This window comes from Hyla sarda, unplaced genomic scaffold, assembly GCF_029499605.1.
Source record: "Hyla sarda isolate aHylSar1 unplaced genomic scaffold, aHylSar1.hap1 scaffold_1533, whole genome shotgun sequence".
NCBI lineage: Eukaryota > Metazoa > Chordata > Amphibia > Anura > Hylidae > Hyla > Hyla sarda.
Window position 1 is genome coordinate 63,704 of NW_026608169.1, and position 20,636 is coordinate 84,339.

At 45.9% G+C, this 20,636-nt stretch overlaps 7 non-coding genes and 1 pseudogene across 7 annotated transcripts; all 8 read right to left on the reverse strand.

The window, feature by feature from the left end:
* Positions 1-1,125: 1,125 nt before the first annotated feature.
* On the reverse strand, positions 1,126-1,316 carry LOC130309734 (U2 spliceosomal RNA). The gene has a single exon (XR_008858374.1). It is a non-coding gene; the product is annotated as a U2 spliceosomal RNA (small nuclear RNA).
* A 2,097-nt stretch (positions 1,317-3,413) lies between these two features.
* Positions 3,414-3,599, reverse strand: LOC130309742 (U2 spliceosomal RNA). The gene has a single exon (XR_008858381.1). It is a non-coding gene; the product is annotated as a U2 spliceosomal RNA (small nuclear RNA).
* A 5,529-nt stretch (positions 3,600-9,128) lies between these two features.
* Positions 9,129-9,207, reverse strand: LOC130309744 (U2 spliceosomal RNA; annotated as a pseudogene).
* A 2,093-nt stretch (positions 9,208-11,300) lies between these two features.
* On the reverse strand, positions 11,301-11,491 carry LOC130309735 (U2 spliceosomal RNA). Its single transcript, XR_008858375.1, has one exon. It is a non-coding gene; the product is annotated as a U2 spliceosomal RNA (small nuclear RNA).
* A 2,088-nt stretch (positions 11,492-13,579) lies between these two features.
* LOC130309737 (U2 spliceosomal RNA) lies at positions 13,580-13,770 on the reverse strand. Its single transcript, XR_008858376.1, has one exon. It is a non-coding gene; the product is annotated as a U2 spliceosomal RNA (small nuclear RNA).
* A 2,096-nt stretch (positions 13,771-15,866) lies between these two features.
* LOC130309738 (U2 spliceosomal RNA) lies at positions 15,867-16,057 on the reverse strand. Its single transcript, XR_008858377.1, has one exon. It is a non-coding gene; the product is annotated as a U2 spliceosomal RNA (small nuclear RNA).
* Positions 16,058-18,135: 2,078 nt separating this feature from the next.
* On the reverse strand, positions 18,136-18,326 carry LOC130309739 (U2 spliceosomal RNA). The gene has a single exon (XR_008858378.1). It is a non-coding gene; the product is annotated as a U2 spliceosomal RNA (small nuclear RNA).
* A 2,085-nt stretch (positions 18,327-20,411) lies between these two features.
* On the reverse strand, positions 20,412-20,602 carry LOC130309740 (U2 spliceosomal RNA). The gene has a single exon (XR_008858379.1). It is a non-coding gene; the product is annotated as a U2 spliceosomal RNA (small nuclear RNA).
* Between the last annotated feature and the right edge of the window lie 34 nt (positions 20,603-20,636).

Sequence of the window (20,636 nt, forward strand, 5' to 3'; positions counted from 1 at the left end):
TCTCTTCCTCTTACTTTTTTTTCACGTTTTTTTACGTTTTTCTCCTTTTCGCCTCTTTTCTGGGCGTATTATTCTTCTTTTTCTTCTTTTTTTTCGTCTAATGCATACCCCATCAGTGCAGCAATGCTTATTCAATACCGCCAGCAGATGGAGACACTGGGGGATAATTTTCTAAGGATTTATACTGATTTTTCCTGTCTGAATTTGTCGCACAGAAAGTTGCAGGCCAAATATGTGTGACATTTCTGCGACTTTAGCTTCTAGAGCATTTTTACAACATTATACATAGGTGCTGAATACATAAAAAGCGACTGTTCAGCGACAGACAAGTCGCATCGGCTGAAAGTAGGCCAGAATGTCAGTCCATGTTGGAGCAGGTTTAGATACAGTCTAAAGTATAGATCTCAAAGTCTGTGCACAGAATTTAGCAAGGGCCTCGCACCTTCTGATGCATCAGGTAGGTGCACAATAGCATAGCCTAACCCTCTGTACTTTGGTCTATATTGATGCGGGACATAGACAGCCAGCTGATGACCAATCCATTAGTGCAATGGATGGCTGGAAGCATTTGTCTTTGCCTTTGCAATACCACAGAAGCAATGCATGGTCAATGTACAGCAATGACACACCTGTGTGAACAGCCAGGAGACCCCCCCCCCCCCCCCCCCATGTTATGTTACATAGTTACATAGTTAGTACGGTCGAAAAAAGACATATGTCCATCAAGTTCAACCAGGGAATTAAGGGGTAGGGGTGTGGCGCGATATTGGGGAAGGGATGAGATTTTATATTTCTTCATAAGCATTAATCTTATTTTGTCAATTAGGAACATTCAGCACCCACCCGCTATCAAGGCAGCTGCCTATCATGTCATGCCCTACCTGCACAGGTGTGCTGGCTACTCAAATGATCCAATTAAGGAGGCCATTTAGTCAGCAGCAGCAGAAGTCCTGTGCCTGGACGCTCCAACAGCGGCCAGACACAAGCAGAAGCAGCAGAAGCAGCAGCAGCAGCACCACCTTTTGTTTTTTGGCTGCAGCAGCAAGGCCCACAGGGCTGGCTAGCTGGCTAGCCAGCAAGCAGGTAGCAATGAAAGTAGGAATCTTTCTTTTTAACCCTGTAAGGGGGTGGTGCACTGTACCCGAAGATACTGCCATATCGGGTCAATGCATAGGGCGACGGAAGCAAGCTTCGAAATCGGCCCCCGTTCTCAAAAATCCATTTAATATATGGTCCCCAGATAGGGGACGTATCAGATATTAAACTGATAAGAACAGATACTACACTTGATCTTAGCCAAAAGGCCGAGAAGCGATAACCGTGAAAGGGGCGGGCCCAACAAGGTCCCCTTCATGGGCACTATCACTGCTTGCTGTCAGGGAGGCTGCCAGACAATTTTCCATGCACACTCTGGGCTGGGGGGCAGTCAACCACCAGTACACACAGCAGAACCTAAACCCATACCATTATTGCTAAGCAGCAAGACAGGGGCCCATTGCACTCCCACGGGGCCTTTTTAAATGCAATCCATAACCCGGATTTGCCAGGAACCCTTCTTACTCCTCCTACTTGCATGTGACACTGGGCTTAGGATCTGCATAGGAAACACACACACAAGCACACACCTACCTTTGTTGCCTGCAGATGCCTCCTTGGCTGTCCCCAAACGGTATCAAACCAACACCCACGGGAAGCTGTAAGCATAGAGGACATGCCTGCACCCCATTGGACTTACCTGTGTGGGTTAAATCCGGGTTATTTGACAACCTATGGCGGTGATGGTTCTGCTCAGGCAGAGCAGTGCTGATGCTCCTCATAAAGCTGTCGCTGCTGTGAAGGTTCTAGGTGACATCACAAATCCCTATGGTTACATACACAACAAAGCTGGGTTGTTGTTGTTTACACTCTGCAAGGCCTGTGGAAGTGAGTGACATCATAGCACTGTAGTTCTGAGGGTTCTAGATGGATGCAACAATCTCCTGTTGCTTCTATGAAGGCCATAATAGACGACATCACCAAACAGCTCCATAGTCACATACACAGCAAAGGAGAGATGTTGTTTACACCTAGTGATGTCAGTGGTATTGAGTGACATCACAGCACAGTGCTAAGGCTCCTGGGCCTGGACACAGCAGCGGCTGCAATATCTCAACGGAGAATACGTTTATATATATGTGTGTGTGTGCGCGTATATATATATATATATATATATATATATATATATATATATATATATATTTCTCCGCCGAAATCACTTTTAAACCCATTTCCACCTTTTTTTCCCTTCTCTTCCTCTTACTTTTTTTTCACGTTTTTTTACGTTTTTCTCCTTTTCGCCTCTTTTCTGGGCGTATTATTCTTCTTTTTCTTCTTTTTTTTCGTCTAATGCATACCCCATCAGTGCAGCAATGCTTATTCAATACCGCCAGCAGATGGAGACACTGGGGGATAATTTTCTAAGGATTTATACTGATTTTTCCTGTCTGAATTTGTCGCACAGAAAGTTGCAGGCCAAATATGTGTGACATTTCTGCGACTTTAGCTTCTAGAGCATTTTTACAACATTATACATAGGTGCTGAATACATAAAAAGCGACTGTTCAGCGACAGACAAGTCGCATCGGCTGAAAGTAGGCCAGAATGTCAGTCCATGTTGGAGCAGGTTTAGATACAGTCTAAAGTATAGATCTCAAAGTCTGTGCACAGAATTTAGCAAGGGCCTCGCACCTTCTGATGCATCAGGTAGGTGCACAATAGCATAGCCTAACCCTCTGTACTTTGGTCTATATTGATGCGGGACATAGACAGCCAGCTGATGACCAATCCATTAGTGCAATGGATGGCTGGAAGCATTTGTCTTTGCCTTTGCAATACCACAGAAGCAATGCATGGTCAATGTACAGCAATGACACACCTGTGTGAACAGCCAGGAGACCCCCCCCCCCCCCCCCCCCCCATGTTATGTTACATAGTTACATAGTTAGTACGGTCGAAAAAAGACATATGTCCATCAAGTTCAACCAGGGAATTAAGGGGTAGGGGTGTGGCGCGATATTGGGGAAGGGATGAGATTTTATATTTCTTCATAAGCATTAATCTTATTTTGTCAATTAGGAACATTCAGCACCCACCCGCTATCAAGGCAGCTGCCTATCATGTCATGCCCTACCTGCACAGGTGTGCTGGCTACTCAAATGATCCAATTAAGGAGGCCATTTAGTCAGCAGCAGCAGAAGTCCTGTGCCTGGACGCTCCAACAGCGGCCAGACACAAGCAGAAGCAGCAGAAGCAGCAGCAGCAGCACCACCTTTTGTTTTTTGGCTGCAGCAGCAAGGCCCACAGGGCTGGCTAGCTGGCTAGCCAGCAAGCAGGTAGCAATGAAAGTAGGAATCTTTCTTTTTAACCCTGTAAGGGGGTGGTGCACTGTACCCGAAGATACTGCCATATCGGGTCAATGCATAGGGCGACGGAAGCAAGCTTCGAAATCGGCCCCCGTTCTCAAAAATCCATTTAATATATGGTCCCCAGATAGGGGACGTATCAGATATTAAACTGATAAGAACAGATAAGGTTTCAACAAAATTTTATTGAATAAATAAGAAACCATACAAAATTTAAAATGCAAAATAATAAAAGGTTCACAAAAGTTTTAAAATACAAATAATAAAACCAGTAATAAAAGGAGAAAAAATAAAAATGGCAGGATAAAACATTATACAAATGTCATAAAAACTGATTATACTGTTATTTCGTTCCATAGAGGCAGACACCACATGGATGCTGCCTCGCTGGCCCCCAACTGTTTCTTGTCACTTAGGTAATAGATGTACATCTCACTCAGGGCCAGCTTTATACAGTTTTTAACATCAATAAAATCATGTTTAAAAAGTAAGATGTTCCTAACTTTCCAGATGGCATTTTTAAAACAATTAATAATCATCCAGCAGATCATCTGCTGTTTAAAATTGGGGCAGTTAAAAAGACCGTAAAAGACACATTCGTGATTAAAATCTTTTAGGCCGCAGGCCCACTTCAAAAGTGGGCCTACCTTCCTCCAAAGCTCCCGTGCAAAAGGGCAGTTCCAAAATATGTGCAGCACCGTTTCGTCCACTCCGCAGCCATCTCTCGGGCACTTGGCTCTCGCCACCAGTCCTCGCCTGTGCTGAAACTCACGAGTAGGGAGGCACTGGTGGACGATTGCCCAGGCAAGATCCCTGTGTACATTCGCCAGAAACTTCCCGTACACGTTCCGCCATACCTTTTTGGATCTTGCCTGTGTGAAATTGGACACTGCCAGGGTAACCTCACTCCGCCTGAGGACCTTTGATACCTTTCTCTGGTCCCCCAGTATGTCAGGCTCCAAATCTTGGAGACCTAGGAGCCTGACTGTCTTTTCCAACACCACATAATGTTTTGGGGGACACAGAAGCACCGGAGCGTTCAGAGGGATGCGCAACCATCTTTTAAAAACCATGCCCGCAGCGTACCTTAAAAAGCAGCTAAAAATGCCATCGGATTTAATAATTTTAAAACAGAAACAGAAATACTTTATGTAAAAGAAAGTAAAAAGGTTAGGAACATCTTTCCCGCCATTATCTTTACTTTTGTACATAAAATCACGCTTTAATTTCTCCATTTTTGAACCCCATAAAAAAGTAAAAACAATTCTAGTTACTTTTTTAATATATAAAATAGATGGAGGAAATACCATGGCAATGTATAGCATAATAGGGAGTAAAACCATCTTTATTATTAAAATCTTCCCCTCCATGGTAAGGTTTCTAAGATTCCACATTAAAATCTTCTTCTCCATCTTAGCTATAGCTGAATCCCAGTTAGGGCTCCCATCATTGACCTGGTTAAAAACAATACCTAAAACTTTAATTTGATCCTGTTGCATTGTGACTCCTGGGGTGATGGATGAATCCCAGGAGCCAATATAAAAACAGTCACATTTATCTGTGTTTAGCTTAAAACCAGAGACCTCGCAGAAATAGCTGGTGTTCCTCAATGCCCCCCTCATGGATGGAGAGTCCGGGCACAGTATGGTGACATCATCCATGTACCCCAACACCTTTAGATGGGTCCCTCCTCCACCAGGTATCGGTACGCCTCTTACTACCCGGTCTTTTCTGAGGAGGGCCATCAGTGGTTCGATTGCGCAAATAAAAAGGAGTGGGGACAGGGGGCAGCCCTGTTTGACACCTGATAAAAGAGGAACACCGCTGGTTAAAAAGCCATTAACAGAGACTTGACTAAAACAGGATCGGTATAAAAGCATGATTCGGCTTAAAATCGTTTCAGGCACTGCCATCTTTTTAAGAACTAAAAACAGGTATTCATGGGAGACCCTATCAAAGGCTTTTTCAAAGTCTAAGGATAAAATTGCTACAGTTTGATTTCTATCCTTAAAATACCATAAAACATCTCTTAAAATATTTAGGGATTCAGCTATAGACCTTCCAGGTACCCCACAAACCTGATTTGGGTGAATTAATTTATGAATAAAAGGTTTAAAACGGACAGCTAATAACTTGGCTAAAACTTTATAATCAACATTTAAAAGTGTGATGGGGCGCCAATTTTTTAGCATATCCTTTTCACCCTTTTTAAAAAGTAATGATACAATCCCCCTCCTCCAGGAAGGGGGAAGTTCATTAACAATAAAAGTTTCTTTATACAATAAAACCATATCATCCTTTAAAATATCCCAAAAAGCTAAATAAAATTCGATGGGTAAACCATCTTCCCCAGGGGCCTTCCCACTAGAAAAACTTTTAAAAACAAATAAAAGTTCATCTAAGTTAAGATCACGGGATAAAACCTCCTGGTCTAAAACATCTAGCTTAAAATCAAGGGAATTAAGAACATGTTCTAAAAAGGATGGATTAAGATCTTTCTTATTAAAAAGAAGCTGGTAGAAGTTAAAAACTGCATCTAACATGCCTTTTGGAGTGGATTCACCCTCAAGGTTTTGGATGATATCCCTCCTATTCATCACTTTTTTAAAAAAGAAACGGGAACATTTCTCGCCCTCCTCCAGGTGCTGCACATGTGAGTTAAAAATGATTTGTTTCCCTTTCTTTTCTATGGCATGTTTTATTTCAGTTTTAAGGTTTAAAATATCATTTTCTACATCCATACCAGCTTCTTTCAATTTAAAAAGTACATTTAAACGCATGTTAAGAACATAAAACCACTGTTTTTCCATTTTTGCCTTCTTCTTACCTGCTTTGATAAAAAAAAATCTGATTTTAGATTTGGTGCCCTCCCACCAGTGCAGCATAGGCTCGTGGGGTTTTCTTTGTGATTGCCAGCATTGGTAGGTCCGCACAAACTCCTCTTTTATCTCAGGGTCCTCTAGGAGTGTGGTGTTTAATCTCCAGAGGCCCCTTTTTGCTTTTTGCTCCCCCTCTAGCTCCAGGCCCACCAAGAGGAGCTTATGATCAGAGAAGATATTCTGCTCGAGCGTGCATTTCAGGGGTTTAAAAGCTCTAGAGGAAAAAATAAAATCGATTCTGGAGCTCACTCTTCCATTGGACCATGTGGCGCCCGGGTCCTCCGGCAAGAGATCCTTCCAGCAATCTTTCAAATTAAAATCATCAATAAAATTTTTAAGCAGGTAAGAAGTGCGGTCTTTACGATTAATATCCCCACCCTGCCGGTGTTCCCCATCACGTATGCAGTTAAAATCACCTCCCACCAGCAGGGGAGAAGACCCAACACAAAACAGTGGTAAAATTTCAAATAGTTCTGCCCGATCCTGTTTATCAGGAGGGGCATACACATTTAAAACACGAATTAAAAGTCCATTAAAATATAGATGAATTAAAAGAGCTCTGCCAGGCACAATCTCAGTTACTGTATGAATAGAAAAGGACTGGCCTCGGCAGAGCAGCCCAACACCCACAGAACGACAGTCATTTGCACCGGACCATATGGATGGGCCCAGCTTCCAGTCTTCTTTTAAGTCTTTATAGTCCATTTTACTAGGGATTCCACATTCTTGTAGCAGGCAAAGGTCAAAGTCACATGTCTCTAGATAAGAAAATAAAGCAGCCCTGCGATCAGGGCTCTTTAAGGACCTCACATTGAGTGAGGCAATTTTTACAGGGATAGGCATAGTTTATGGAGAGTCAGTGCTTGGAGAATCAAAGTCAATAATAAGCTGCGTACCGTCATCCCCCGCCTGCGGGGTCATCAGCTCCTTGATGTTCTGAGGGTCGGAGCTTGAGATCGATGATGCCCCGACCCTGAGCTCGCTCTCGTCCGAACTACGGCACGCCGCTTTCCTTTGAATGTCTTCCTCTTCTTCTTCTCTTTGTCTTTTAAATGTCACACTGCTGTCCATATCCTCTGTGTTGCTCTCACTCGATGTAATCTCTGGCCCCCGGCTGATGGATCTGCGTCTTCTTTCATCATTTGACGACTGGAACTGCTGCACAGGGGCCTGTGAGGCCTCTTTTCCGGAACCTTTGCCGCTACCTTGGGAAGTTTTCATCGCTTGTTCCCCAGCAAGCGTTGCTGAGGACTGTTGCTCCAACTTCCCCATCGATCGACGATGGCCAGTTTTACCCACCGGGTCCACTGCTGGCGGGGCAGCAAACCCTGGTTTGGCGCCACTTGTCTTCTTGGCCCTGTCCTGTATAGGCGGAGTAACAGGACCGGGCTCAGACCTGGCCACCTGGCTCCCCTTCCGGCGGGCTTTCACCGGGGCCTCTTCGTCCGGAGCAGGGCGACCCTGGGCCAAGCCAGTACCTGGCTTATGCTGCAATTTTGGGTCCACCTTTGCCCCCACCGAGGCCCGTCGGCTGCCACCCGCCACAGGTGAGCCCCCTTCAGAAGTTTCGGCGGGCTCTTGAGCCAGGTAGGAAGTCGATCGACGTCTTTCAATTTCCCGGGCAGTAAACTCGATTACCCGCCCGGGCTTCGTGGAATCCCCATGGCCTCCCCCTAGCACTACCACCGGTGGGCCCCCCGATGGAGCACCAGAGGTCTTGGGCCTGGACCCATCAGTACCTGCCATCTGGGGTTTGGGCATCTTAAAAAAGGACGTCTTTTGTCCTGTCCCCTCTTTGGGTGGGCCCAGCCTTGACCCACCCATCGTAGTTTTTGCTTTATGGGGACAGGAATTAAAATCGTGATTTTCCTCTCCGCAGAGGTTGCACCTTATCGTATGGCTACATCTTGAGGCTATGTGACCTTCTTGGCCACACCTATTGCAGCGAATCACACGCTCCGCGCCGCAGGTCTCCTGGGTGTGGCCAAACCTCAAGCAATTTCGGCAATACATAGGCATTTGAGGATAGAACAGGAAGCCCCGAACTCTCCCGATGGCAAAATTTGGGGGCGGATGGCAAAGACCCCCAATACCACCGGGATCCTTACGGAGCTTGACCCAGAACTTCCTCTTGCCGTTCCAGAACCGCACGGAGTTCAAGATTTTGTTTGCGAATCGCACCTCTTCGCAGTATCGCCGAAGAAAAGTGGCTATATCCTCCGTGGTCACATAAGGGCTGTGCATAGCCACCACCAACGGTATATGTTCCTCACCATAGAGGAACTGGAACGAAAGACCGTCGAGTCGATCGTCCCTCTGGTCCGCACCAGACAAGGTTGCATAGATGTTATCGCAACACGCCGTGGCCGTGAAGGTGACGGTATACAGGCCACGGCTTTCCTGGTCATTTAGACACAGGATGTCCTCCCTATTGAGGCGGAAGTAGTCAAGAAGAATCACCTCCGCAATGAAGCGGAGGTTCTTCAACTGACGATGGCTCTCCGACACCTCTATGCGGATGGTATTTCGCATCGACATTTCCCCAGAGGGGAAAGCCCAGGAGAACGGCATCTTCCACACCCAGGGACTAAGCCCCTTCCCCAATAGCAGCAGGGGCTCGGAATCCCGCTATAAAAGCGGAACCCTTACCCAAGGCAGAGGTCGGGGGTACCCTAGGTGCTTCCGAAGCTACAGGTAACGCTCAACGTACCGAAAAATGCCTTCTGAGACACAAGGTCCCAGAGACAGGGGGATCGCAACCCGTTGTCCGTGGACTAAGCCCGCTCCCCAATAGCAGCAAGGGGGTGAAGTCCCTCCGTAAGGAGAGACAATCCCCCAAGGCCGAGAAGCGGGGTACCACAGACACCTTCCGACCAGACCAAATGCAGATACTACACTTGATCTTAGCCAAAAGGCCGAGAAGCGATAACCGTGAAAGGGGCGGGCCCAACAAGGTCCCCTTCATGGGCACTATCACTGCTTGCTGTCAGGGAGGCTGCCAGACAATTTTCCATGCACACTCTGGGCTGGGGGGCAGTCAACCACCAGTACACACAGCAGAACCTAAACCCATACCATTATTGCTAAGCAGCAAGACAGGGGCCCATTGCACTCCCACGGGGCCTTTTTAAATGCAATCCATAACCCGGATTTGCCAGGAACCCTTCTTACTCCTCCTACTTGCATGTGACACTGGGCTTAGGATCTGCATAGGAAACACACACACAAGCACACACCTACCTTTGTTGCCTGCAGATGCCTCCTTGGCTGTCCCCAAACGGTATCAAACCAACACCCACGGGAAGCTGTAAGCATAGAGGACATGCCTGCACCCCATTGGACTTACCTGTGTGGGTTAAATCCGGGTTATTTGACAACCTATGGCGGTGATGGTTCTGCTCAGGCAGAGCAGTGCTGATGCTCCTCATAAAGCTGTCGCTGCTGTGAAGGTTCTAGGTGACATCACAAATCCCTATGGTTACATACACAACAAAGCTGGGTTGTTGTTGTTTACACTCTGCAAGGCCTGTGGAAGTGAGTGACATCATAGCACTGTAGTTCTGAGGGTTCTAGATGGATGCAACAATCTCCTGTTGCTTCTATGAAGGCCATAATAGACGACATCACCAAACAGCTCCATAGTCACATACACAGCAAAGGAGAGATGTTGTTTACACCTAGTGATGTCAGTGGTATTGAGTGACATCACAGCACAGTGCTAAGGCTCCTGGGCCTGGACACAGCAGCGGCTGCAATATCTCAACGGAGAATACGTTTATATATATGTGTGTGTGTGCGCGTATATATATATATATATATATATATATATATATATATATATATATATATATATATTTCTCCGCCGAAATCACTTTTAAACCCATTTCCACCTTTTTTTCCCTTCTCTTCCTCTTACTTTTTTTTCACGTTTTTTTACGTTTTTCTCCTTTTCGCCTCTTTTCTGGGCGTATTATTCTTCTTTTTCTTCTTTTTTTTCGTCTAATGCATACCCCATCAGTGCAGCAATGCTTATTCAATACCGCCAGCAGATGGAGACACTGGGGGATAATTTTCTAAGGATTTATACTGATTTTTCCTGTCTGAATTTGTCGCACAGAAAGTTGCAGGCCAAATATGTGTGACATTTCTGCGACTTTAGCTTCTAGAGCATTTTTACAACATTATACATAGGTGCTGAATACATAAAAAGCGACTGTTCAGCGACAGACAAGTCGCATCGGCTGAAAGTAGGCCAGAATGTCAGTCCATGTTGGAGCAGGTTTAGATACAGTCTAAAGTATAGATCTCAAAGTCTGTGCACAGAATTTAGCAAGGGCCTCGCACCTTCTGATGCATCAGGTAGGTGCACAATAGCATAGCCTAACCCTCTGTACTTTGGTCTATATTGATGCGGGACATAGACAGCCAGCTGATGACCAATCCATTAGTGCAATGGATGGCTGGAAGCATTTGTCTTTGCCTTTGCAATACCACAGAAGCAATGCATGGTCAATGTACAGCAATGACACACCTGTGTGAACAGCCAGGAGACCCCCCCCCCCCATGTTATGTTACATAGTTACATAGTTAGTACGGTCGAAAAAAGACATATGTCCATCAAGTTCAACCAGGGAATTAAGGGGTAGAGGTGTGGCGCGATATTGGGGAAGGGATGAGATTTTATATTTCTTCATAAGCATTAATCTTATTTTGTCAATTAGGAACATTCAGCACCCACCCGCTATCAAGGCAGCTGCCTATCATGTCATGCCCTACCTGCACAGGTGTGCTGGCTACTCAAATGATCCAATTAAGGAGGCCATTTAGTCAGCAGCAGCAGAAGTCCTGTGCCTGGACGCTCCAACAGCGGCCAGACACAAGCAGAAGCAGCAGAAGCAGCAGCAGCAGCACCACCTTTTGTTTTTTGGCTGCAGCAGCAAGGCCCACAGGGCTGGCTAGCTGGCTAGCCAGCAAGCAGGTAGCAATGAAAGTAGGAATCTTTCTTTTTAACCCTGTAAGGGGGTGGTGCACTGTACCCGAAGATACTGCCATATCGGGTCAATGCATAGGGCGACGGAAGCAAGCTTCGAAATCGGCCCCCGTTCTCAAAAATCCATTTAATATATGGTCCCCAGATAGGGGACGTATCAGATATTAAACTGATAAGAACAGATACTACACTTGATCTTAGCCAAAAGGCCGAGAAGCGATAACCGTGAAAGGGGCGGGCCCAACAAGGTCCCCTTCATGGGCACTATCACTGCTTGCTGTCAGGGAGGCTGCCAGACAATTTTCCATGCACACTCTGGGCTGGGGGGCAGTCAACCACCAGTACACACAGCAGAACCTAAACCCATACCATTATTGCTAAGCAGCAAGACAGGGGCCCATTGCACTCCCACGGGGCCTTTTTAAATGCAATCCATAACCCGGATTTGCCAGGAACCCTTCTTACTCCTCCTACTTGCATGTGACACTGGGCTTAGGATCTGCATAGGAAACACACACACAAGCACACACCTACCTTTGTTGCCTGCAGATGCCTCCTTGGCTGTCCCCAAACGGTATCAAACCAACACCCACGGGAAGCTGTAAGCATAGAGGACATGCCTGCACCCCATTGGACTTACCTGTGTGGGTTAAATCCGGGTTATTTGACAACCTATGGCGGTGATGGTTCTGCTCAGGCAGAGCAGTGCTGATGCTCCTCATAAAGCTGTCGCTGCTGTGAAGGTTCTAGGTGACATCACAAATCCCTATGGTTACATACACAACAAAGCTGGGTTGTTGTTGTTTACACTCTGCAAGGCCTGTGGAAGTGAGTGACATCATAGCACTGTAGTTCTGAGGGTTCTAGATGGATGCAACAATCTCCTGTTGCTTCTATGAAGGCCATAATAGACGACATCACCAAACAGCTCCATAGTCACATACACAGCAAAGGAGAGATGTTGTTTACACCTAGTGATGTCAGTGGTATTGAGTGACATCACAGCACAGTGCTAAGGCTCCTGGGCCTGGACACAGCAGCGGCTGCAATATCTCAACGGAGAATACGTTTATATATATGTGTGTGTGTGCGCGTATATATATATATATATATATATATATATATATATATATATATATTTCTCCGCCGAAATCACTTTTAAACCCATTTCCACCTTTTTTTCCCTTCTCTTCCTCTTACTTTTTTTTCACGTTTTTTTACGTTTTTCTCCTTTTCGCCTCTTTTCTGGGCGTATTATTCTTCTTTTTCTTCTTTTTTTTCGTCTAATGCATACCCCATCAGTGCAGCAATGCTTATTCAATACCGCCAGCAGATGGAGACACTGGGGGATAATTTTCTAAGGATTTATACTGATTTTTCCTGTCTGAATTTGTCGCACAGAAAGTTGCAGGCCAAATATGTGTGACATTTCTGCGACTTTAGCTTCTAGAGCATTTTTACAACATTATACATAGGTGCTGAATACATAAAAAGCGACTGTTCAGCGACAGACAAGTCGCATCGGCTGAAAGTAGGCCAGAATGTCAGTCCATGTTGGAGCAGGTTTAGATACAGTCTAAAGTATAGATCTCAAAGTCTGTGCACAGAATTTAGCAAGGGCCTCGCACCTTCTGATGCATCAGGTAGGTGCACAATAGCATAGCCTAACCCTCTGTACTTTGGTCTATATTGATGCGGGACATAGACAGCCAGCTGATGACCAATCCATTAGTGCAATGGATGTCTGGAAGCATTTGTCTTTGCCTTTGCAATACCACAGAAGCAATGCATGGTCAATGTACAGCAATGACACACCTGTGTGAACAGCCAGGAGACCCCCCCCCCCCCCCCCATGTTATGTTACATAGTTACATAGTTAGTACGGTCGAAAAAAGACATATGTCCATCAAGTTCAACCAGGGAATTAAGGGGTAGGGGTGTGGCGCGATATTGGGGAAGGGATGAGATTTTATATTTCTTCATAAGCATTAATCTTATTTTGTCAATTAGGAACATTCAGCACCCACCCGCTATCAAGGCAGCTGCCTATCATGTCATGCCCTACCTGCACAGGTGTGCTGGCTACTCAAATGATCCAATTAAGGAGGCCATTTAGTCAGCAGCAGCAGAAGTCCTGTGCCTGGACGCTCCAACAGCGGCCAGACACAAGCAGAAGCAGCAGAAGCAGCAGCAGCAGCACCACCTTTTGTTTTTTGGCTGCAGCAGCAAGGCCCACAGGGCTGGCTAGCTGGCTAGCCAGCAAGCAGGTAGCAATGAAAGTAGGAATCTTTCTTTTTAACCCTGTAAGGGGGTGGTGCACTGTACCCGAAGATACTGCCATATCGGGTCAATGCATAGGGCGACGGAAGCAAGCTTCGAAATCGGCCCCCGTTCTCAAAAATCCATTTAATATATGGTCCCCAGATAGGGGACGTATCAGATATTAAACTGATAAGAACAGATACTACACTTGATCTTAGCCAAAAGGCCGAGAAGCGATAACCGTGAAAGGGGCGGGCCCAACAAGGTCCCCTTCATGGGCACTATCACTGCTTGCTGTCAGGGAGGCTGCCAGACAATTTTCCATGCACACTCTGGGCTGGGGGGCAGTCAACTACCAGTACACACAGCAGAACCTAAACCCATACCATTATTGCTAAGCAGCAAGACAGGGGCCCATTGCACTCCCACGGGGCCTTTTTAAATGCAATCCATAACCCGGATTTGCCAGGAACCCTTCTTACTCCTCCTACTTGCATGTGACACTGGGCTTAGGATCTGCATAGGAAACACACGCACAAGCACACACCTACCTTTGTTGCCTGCAGATGCCTCCTTGGCTGTCCCCAAACGGTATCAAACCAACACCCACGGGAAGCTGTAAGCATAGAGGACATGCCTGCACCCCATTGGACTTACCTGTGTGGGTTAAATCCGGGTTATTTGACAACCTATGGCGGTGATGGTTCTGCTCAGGCAGAGCAGTGCTGATGCTCCTCATAAAGCTGTCGCTGCTGTGAAGGTTCTAGGTGACATCACAAATCCCTATGGTTACATACACAACAAAGCTGGGTTGTTGTTGTTTACACTCTGCAAGGCCTGTGGAAGTGAGTGACATCATAGCACTGTAGTTCTGAGGGTTCTAGATGGATGCAACAATCTCCTGTTGCTTCTATGAAGGCCATAATAGACGACATCACCAAACAGCTCCATAGTCACATACACAGCAAAGGAGAGATGTTGTTTACACCTAGTGATGTCAGTGGTATTGAGTGACATCACAGCACAGTGCTAAGGCTCCTGGGCCTGGACACAGCAGCGGCTGCAATATCTCAACGGAGAATACGTTTATATATATGTGTGTGTGTGCGCGTATATATATATATATATATATATATATATATATATATATATATATATATATATATTTCTCCGCCGAAATCACTTTTAAACCCATTTCCACCTTTTTTTCCCTTCTCTTCCTCTTACTTTTTTTTCACGTTTTTTTACGTTTTTCTCCTTTTCGCCTCTTTTCTGGGCGTATTATTCTTCTTTTTCTTCTTTTTTTTCGTCTAATGCATACCCCATCAGTGCAGCAATGCTTATTCAATACCGCCAGCAGATGGAGACACTGGGGGATAATTTTCTAAGGATTTATACTGATTTTTCCTGTCTGAATTTGTCGCACAGAAAGTTGCAGGCCAAATATGTGTGACATTTCTGCGACTTTAGCTTCTAGAGCATTTTTACAACATTATACATAGGTGCTGAATACATAAAAAGCGACTGTTCAGCGACAGACAAGTCGCATCGGCTGAAAGTAGGCCAGAATGTCAGTCCATGTTGGAGCAGGTTTAGATACAGTCTAAAGTATAGATCTCAAAGTCTGTGCACAGAATTTAGCAAGGGCCTCGCACCTTCTGATGCATCAGGTAGGTGCACAATAGCATAGCCTAACCCTCTGTACTTTGGTCTATATTGATGCGGGACATAGACAGCCAGCTGATGACCAATCCATTAGTGCAATGGATGGCTGGAAGCATTTGTCTTTGCCTTTGCAATACCACAGAAGCAATGCATGGTCAATGTACAGCAATGACACACCTGTGTGAACAGCCAGGAGACCCCCCCCCCCCCCCATGTTATGTTACATAGTTACATAGTTAGTACGGTCGAAAAAAGACATATGTCCATCAAGTTCAACCAGGGAATTAAGGGGTAGGGGTGTGGCGCGATATTGGGGAAGGGATGAGATTTTATATTTCTTCATAAGCATTAATCTTATTTTGTCAATTAGGAACATTCAGCACCCACCCGCTATCAAGGCAGCTGCCTATCATGTCATGCCCTACCTGCACAGGTGTGCTGGCTACTCAAATGATCCAATTAAGGAGGCCATTTAGTCAGCAGCAGCAGAAGTCCTGTGCCTGGACGCTCCAACAGCGGCCAGACACAAGCAGAAGCAGCAGAAGCAGCAGCAGCAGCACCACCTTTTGTTTTTTGGCTGCAGCAGCAAGGCCCACAGGGCTGGCTAGCTGGCTAGCCAGCAAGCAGGTAGCAATGAAAGTAGGAATCTTTCTTTTTAACCCTGTAAGGGGGTGGTGCACTGTACCCGAAGATACTGCCATATCGGGTCAATGCATAGGGCGACGGAAGCAAGCTTCGAAATCGGCCCCCGTTCTCAAAAATCCATTTAATATATGGTCCCCAGATAGGGGACGTATCAGATATTAAACTGATAAGAACAGATACTACACTTGATCTTAGCCAAAAGGCCGAGAAGCGATAACCGTGAAAGGGGCGGGCCCAACAAGGTCCCCTTCATGGGCACTATCACTGCTTGCTGTCAGGGAGGCTGCCAGACAATTTTCCATGCACACTCTGGGCTGGGGGGCAGTCAACCACCAGTACACACAGCAGAACCTAAACCCATACCATTATTGCTAAGCAGCAAGACAGGGGCCCATTGCACTCCCACGGGGCCTTTTTAAATGCAATCCATAACCCGGATTTGCCAGGAACCCTTCTTACTCCTCCTACTTGCATGTGACACTGGGCTTAGGATCTGCATAGGAAACACACACACAAGCACACACCTACCTTTGTTGCCTGCAGATGCCTCCTTGGCTGTCCCCAAACGGTATCAAACCAACACCCACGGGAAGCTGTAAGCATAGAGGACATGCCTGCACCCCATTGGACTTACCTGTGTGGGTTAAATCCGGGTTATTTGACAACCTATGGCGGTGATGGTTCTGCTCAGGCAGAGCAGTGCTGATGCTCCTCATAAAGCTGTCGCTGCTGTGAAGGTTCTAGGTGACATCACAAATCCCTATGGTTACATACACAACAAAGCTGGGTTGTTGTTGTTTACACTCTGCAAGGCCTGTGGAAGTGAGTGACATCATAGCACTGTAGTTCTGAGGGTTCTAGATGGATGCAACAATCTCCTGTTGCTTCTATGAAGGCCATAATAGACGACATCACCAAACAGCTCCATAGTCACATACACAGCAAAGGAGAGATGTTGTTTACACCTAGTGATGTCAGTGGTATTGAGTGACATCACAGCACAGTGCTAAGGCTCCTGGGCCTGGACACAGCAGCGGCTGCAATATCTCAACGGAGAATACGTTTATATATATGTGTGTGTGTGCGCGTATATATATATATATATATATATATATATATATATATATATATTTCTCCGCCGAAATCACTTTTAAACCCATTTCCACCTTTTTTTCCCTTCTCTTCCTCTTACTTTTTTTTCACGTTTTTTTACGTTTTTCTCCTTTTCGCCTCTTTTCTGGGCGTATTATTCTTCTTTTTCTTCTTTTTTTTCGTCTAATGCATACCCCATCAGTGCAGCAATGCTTATTCAATACCGCCAGCAGATGGAGACACTGGGGGATAATTTTCTAAGGATTTATACTGATTTTTCCTGTCTGAATTTGTCGCACAGAAAGTTGCAGGCCAAATATGTGTGACATTTCTGCGACTTTAGCTTCTAGAGCATTTTTACAACATTATACATAGGTGCTGAATACATAAAAAGCGACTGTTCAGCGACAGACAAGTCGCATCGGCTGAAAGTAGGCCAGAATGTCAGTCCATGTTGGAGCAGGTTTAGATACAGTCTAAAGTATAGATCTCAAAGTCTGTGCACAGAATTTAGCAAGGGCCTCGCACCTTCTGATGCATCAGGTAGGTGCACAATAGCATAGCCTAACCCTCTGTACTTTGGTCTATATTGATGCGGGACATAGACAGCCAGCTGATGACCAATCCATCAGTGCAATGGATGGCTGGAAGCATTTGTCTTTGCCTTTGCAATACCACAGAAGCAATGCATGGTCAATGTACAGCAATGACACACCTGTGTGAACAGCCAGGAGACCCCCCCCCATGTTATGTTACATAGTTACATAGTTAGTACGGTCGAAAAAAGACATATGTCCATCAAGTTCAACCAGGGAATTAAGGGGTAGGGGTGTGGCGCGATATTGGGGAAGGGATGAGATTTTATATTTCTTCATAAGCATTAATCTTATTTTGTCAATTAGGAACATTCAGCACCCACCCGCTATCAAGGCAGCTGCCTATCATGTCATGCCCTACCTGCACAGGTGTGCTGGCTACTCAAATGATCCAATTAAGGAGGCCATTTAGTCAGCAGCAGCAGAAGTCCTGTGCCTGGACGCTCCAACAGCGGCCAGACACAAGCAGAAGCAGCAGAAGCAGCAGCAGCAGCACCACCTTTTGTTTTTTGGCTGCAGCAGCAAGGCCCACAGGGCTGGCTAGCTGGCTAGCCAGCAAGCAGGTAGCAATGAAAGTAGGAATCTTTCTTTTTAACCCTGTAAGGGGGTGGTGCACTGTACCCGAAGATACTGCCATATCGGGTCAATGCATAGGGCGACGGAAGCAAGCTTCGAAATCGGCCCCCGTTCTCAAAAATCCATTTAATATATGGTCCCCAGATAGGGGACGTATCAGATATTAAACTGATAAGAACAGATACTACACTTGATCTTAGCCAAAAGGCCGAGAAGCGATAACCGTGAAAGGGGCGGGCCCAACAAGGTCCCCTTCATGGGCACTATCACTGCTTGCTGTCAGGGAGGCTGCCAGACAATTTTCCATGCACACTCTGGGCTGGGGGGCAGTCAACCACCAGTACACACAGCAGAACCTAAACCCATACCATTATTGCTAAGCAGCAAGACAGGGGCCCATTGCACTCCCACGGGGCCTTTTTAAATGCAATCCATAACCCGGATTTGCCAGGAACCCTTCTTACTCCTCCTACTTGCATGTGACACTGGGCTTAGGATCTGCATAGGAAACACACACACAAGCACACACCTACCTTTGTTGCCTGCAGATGCCTCCTTGGCTGTCCCCAAACGGTATCAAACCAACACCCACGGGAAGCTGTAAGCATAGAGGACATGCCTGCACCCCATTGGACTTACCTGTGTGGGTTAAATCCGGGTTATTTGACAACCTATGGCGGTGATGGTTCTGCTCAGGCAGAGCAGTGCTGATGCTCCTCATAAAGCTGTCGCTGCTGTGAAGGTTCTAGGTGACATCACAAATCCCTATGGTTACATACACAACAAAGCTGGGTTGTTGTTGTTTACACTCTGCAAGGCCTGTGGAAGTGAGTGACATCATAGCACTGTAGTTCTGAGGGTTCTAGATGGATGCAACAATCTCCTGTTGCTTCTATGAAGGCCATAATAGACGACATCACCAAACAGCTCCATAGTCACATACACAGCAAAGGAGAGATGTTGTTTACACCTAGTGATGTCAGTGGTATTGAGTGACATCACAGCACAGTGCTAAGGCTCCTGGGCCTGGACACAGCAGCGGCTGCAATATCTCAACGGAGAATACGTTTATATATATGTGTGTGTGTGCGCGTATATATATATATATATATATATATATATATATATATATATATTTCTCCGCCGAAATCACTTTTAAACCCATTTCCACCTTTTTTTCCCTTCTCTTCCTCTTACTTTTTTTTCACGTTTTTTTACGTTTTTCTCCTTTTCGCCTCTTTTCTGGGCGTATTATTCTTCTTTTTCTTCTTTTTTTTCGTCTAATGCATACCCCATCAGTGCAGCAATGCTTATTCAATACCGCCAGCAGATGGAGACACTGGGGGATAATTTTCTAAGGATTTATACTGATTTTTCCTGTCTGAATTTGTCGCACAGAAAGTTGCAGGCCAAATATGTGTGACATTTCTGCGACTTTAGCTTCTAGAGCATTTTTACAACATTATACATAGGTGCTGAATACATAAAAAGCGACTGTTCAGCGACAGACAAGTCGCATCGGCTGAAAGTAGGCCAGAATGTCAGTCCATGTTGGAGCAGGTTTAGATACAGTCTAAAGTATAGATCTCAAAGTCTGTGCACAGAATTTAGCAAGGGCCTCGCACCTTCTGATGCATCAGGTAGGTGCACAATAGCATAGCCTAACCCTCTGTACTTTGGTCTATATTGATGCGGGACATAGACAGCCAGCTGATGACCAATCCATTAGTGCAATGGATGGCTGGAAGCATTTGTCTTTGCCTTTGCAATACCACAGAAGCAATGCATGGTCAATGTACAGCAATGACACACCTGTGTGAACAGCCAGGAGACCCCCCCCCCCCCCCCATGTTATGTTACATAGTTACATAGTTAGTACGGTCGAAAAAAGACATATGTCCATCAAGTTCAACCAGGGAATTAAGGGGTAGGGGTGTGGCGCGATATTGGGGAAGGGATGAGATTTTATATTTCTTCATAAGCATTAATCTTATTTTGTCAATTAGGAACATTCAGCACCCACCCGCTATCAAGGCAGCTGCCTATCATGTCATGCCCTACCTGCACAGGTGTGCTGGCTACTCAAATGATCCAATTAAGGAGGCCATTTAGTCAGCAGCAGCAGAAGTCCTGTGCCTGGACGCTCCAACAGCGGCCAGACACAAGCAGAAGCAGCAGAAGCAGCAGCAGCAGCACCACCTTTTGTTTTTTGGCTGCAGCAGCAAGGCCCACAGGGCTGGCTAGCTGGCTAGCCAGCAAGCAGGTAGCAATGAAAGTAGGAATCTTTCTTTTTAACCCTGTAAGGGGGTGGTGCACTGTACCCGAAGATACTGCCATATCGGGTCAATGCATAGGGCGACGGAAGCAAGCTTCGAAATCGGCCCCCGTTCTCAAAAATCCATTTAATATATGGTCCCCAGATAGGGGACGTATCAGATATTAAACTGATAAGAACAGATACTACACTTGATCTTAGCCAAAAGGCCGAGAAGCGATAACCGTGAAAGGGGCGGGCCCAACAAGGTCCCCT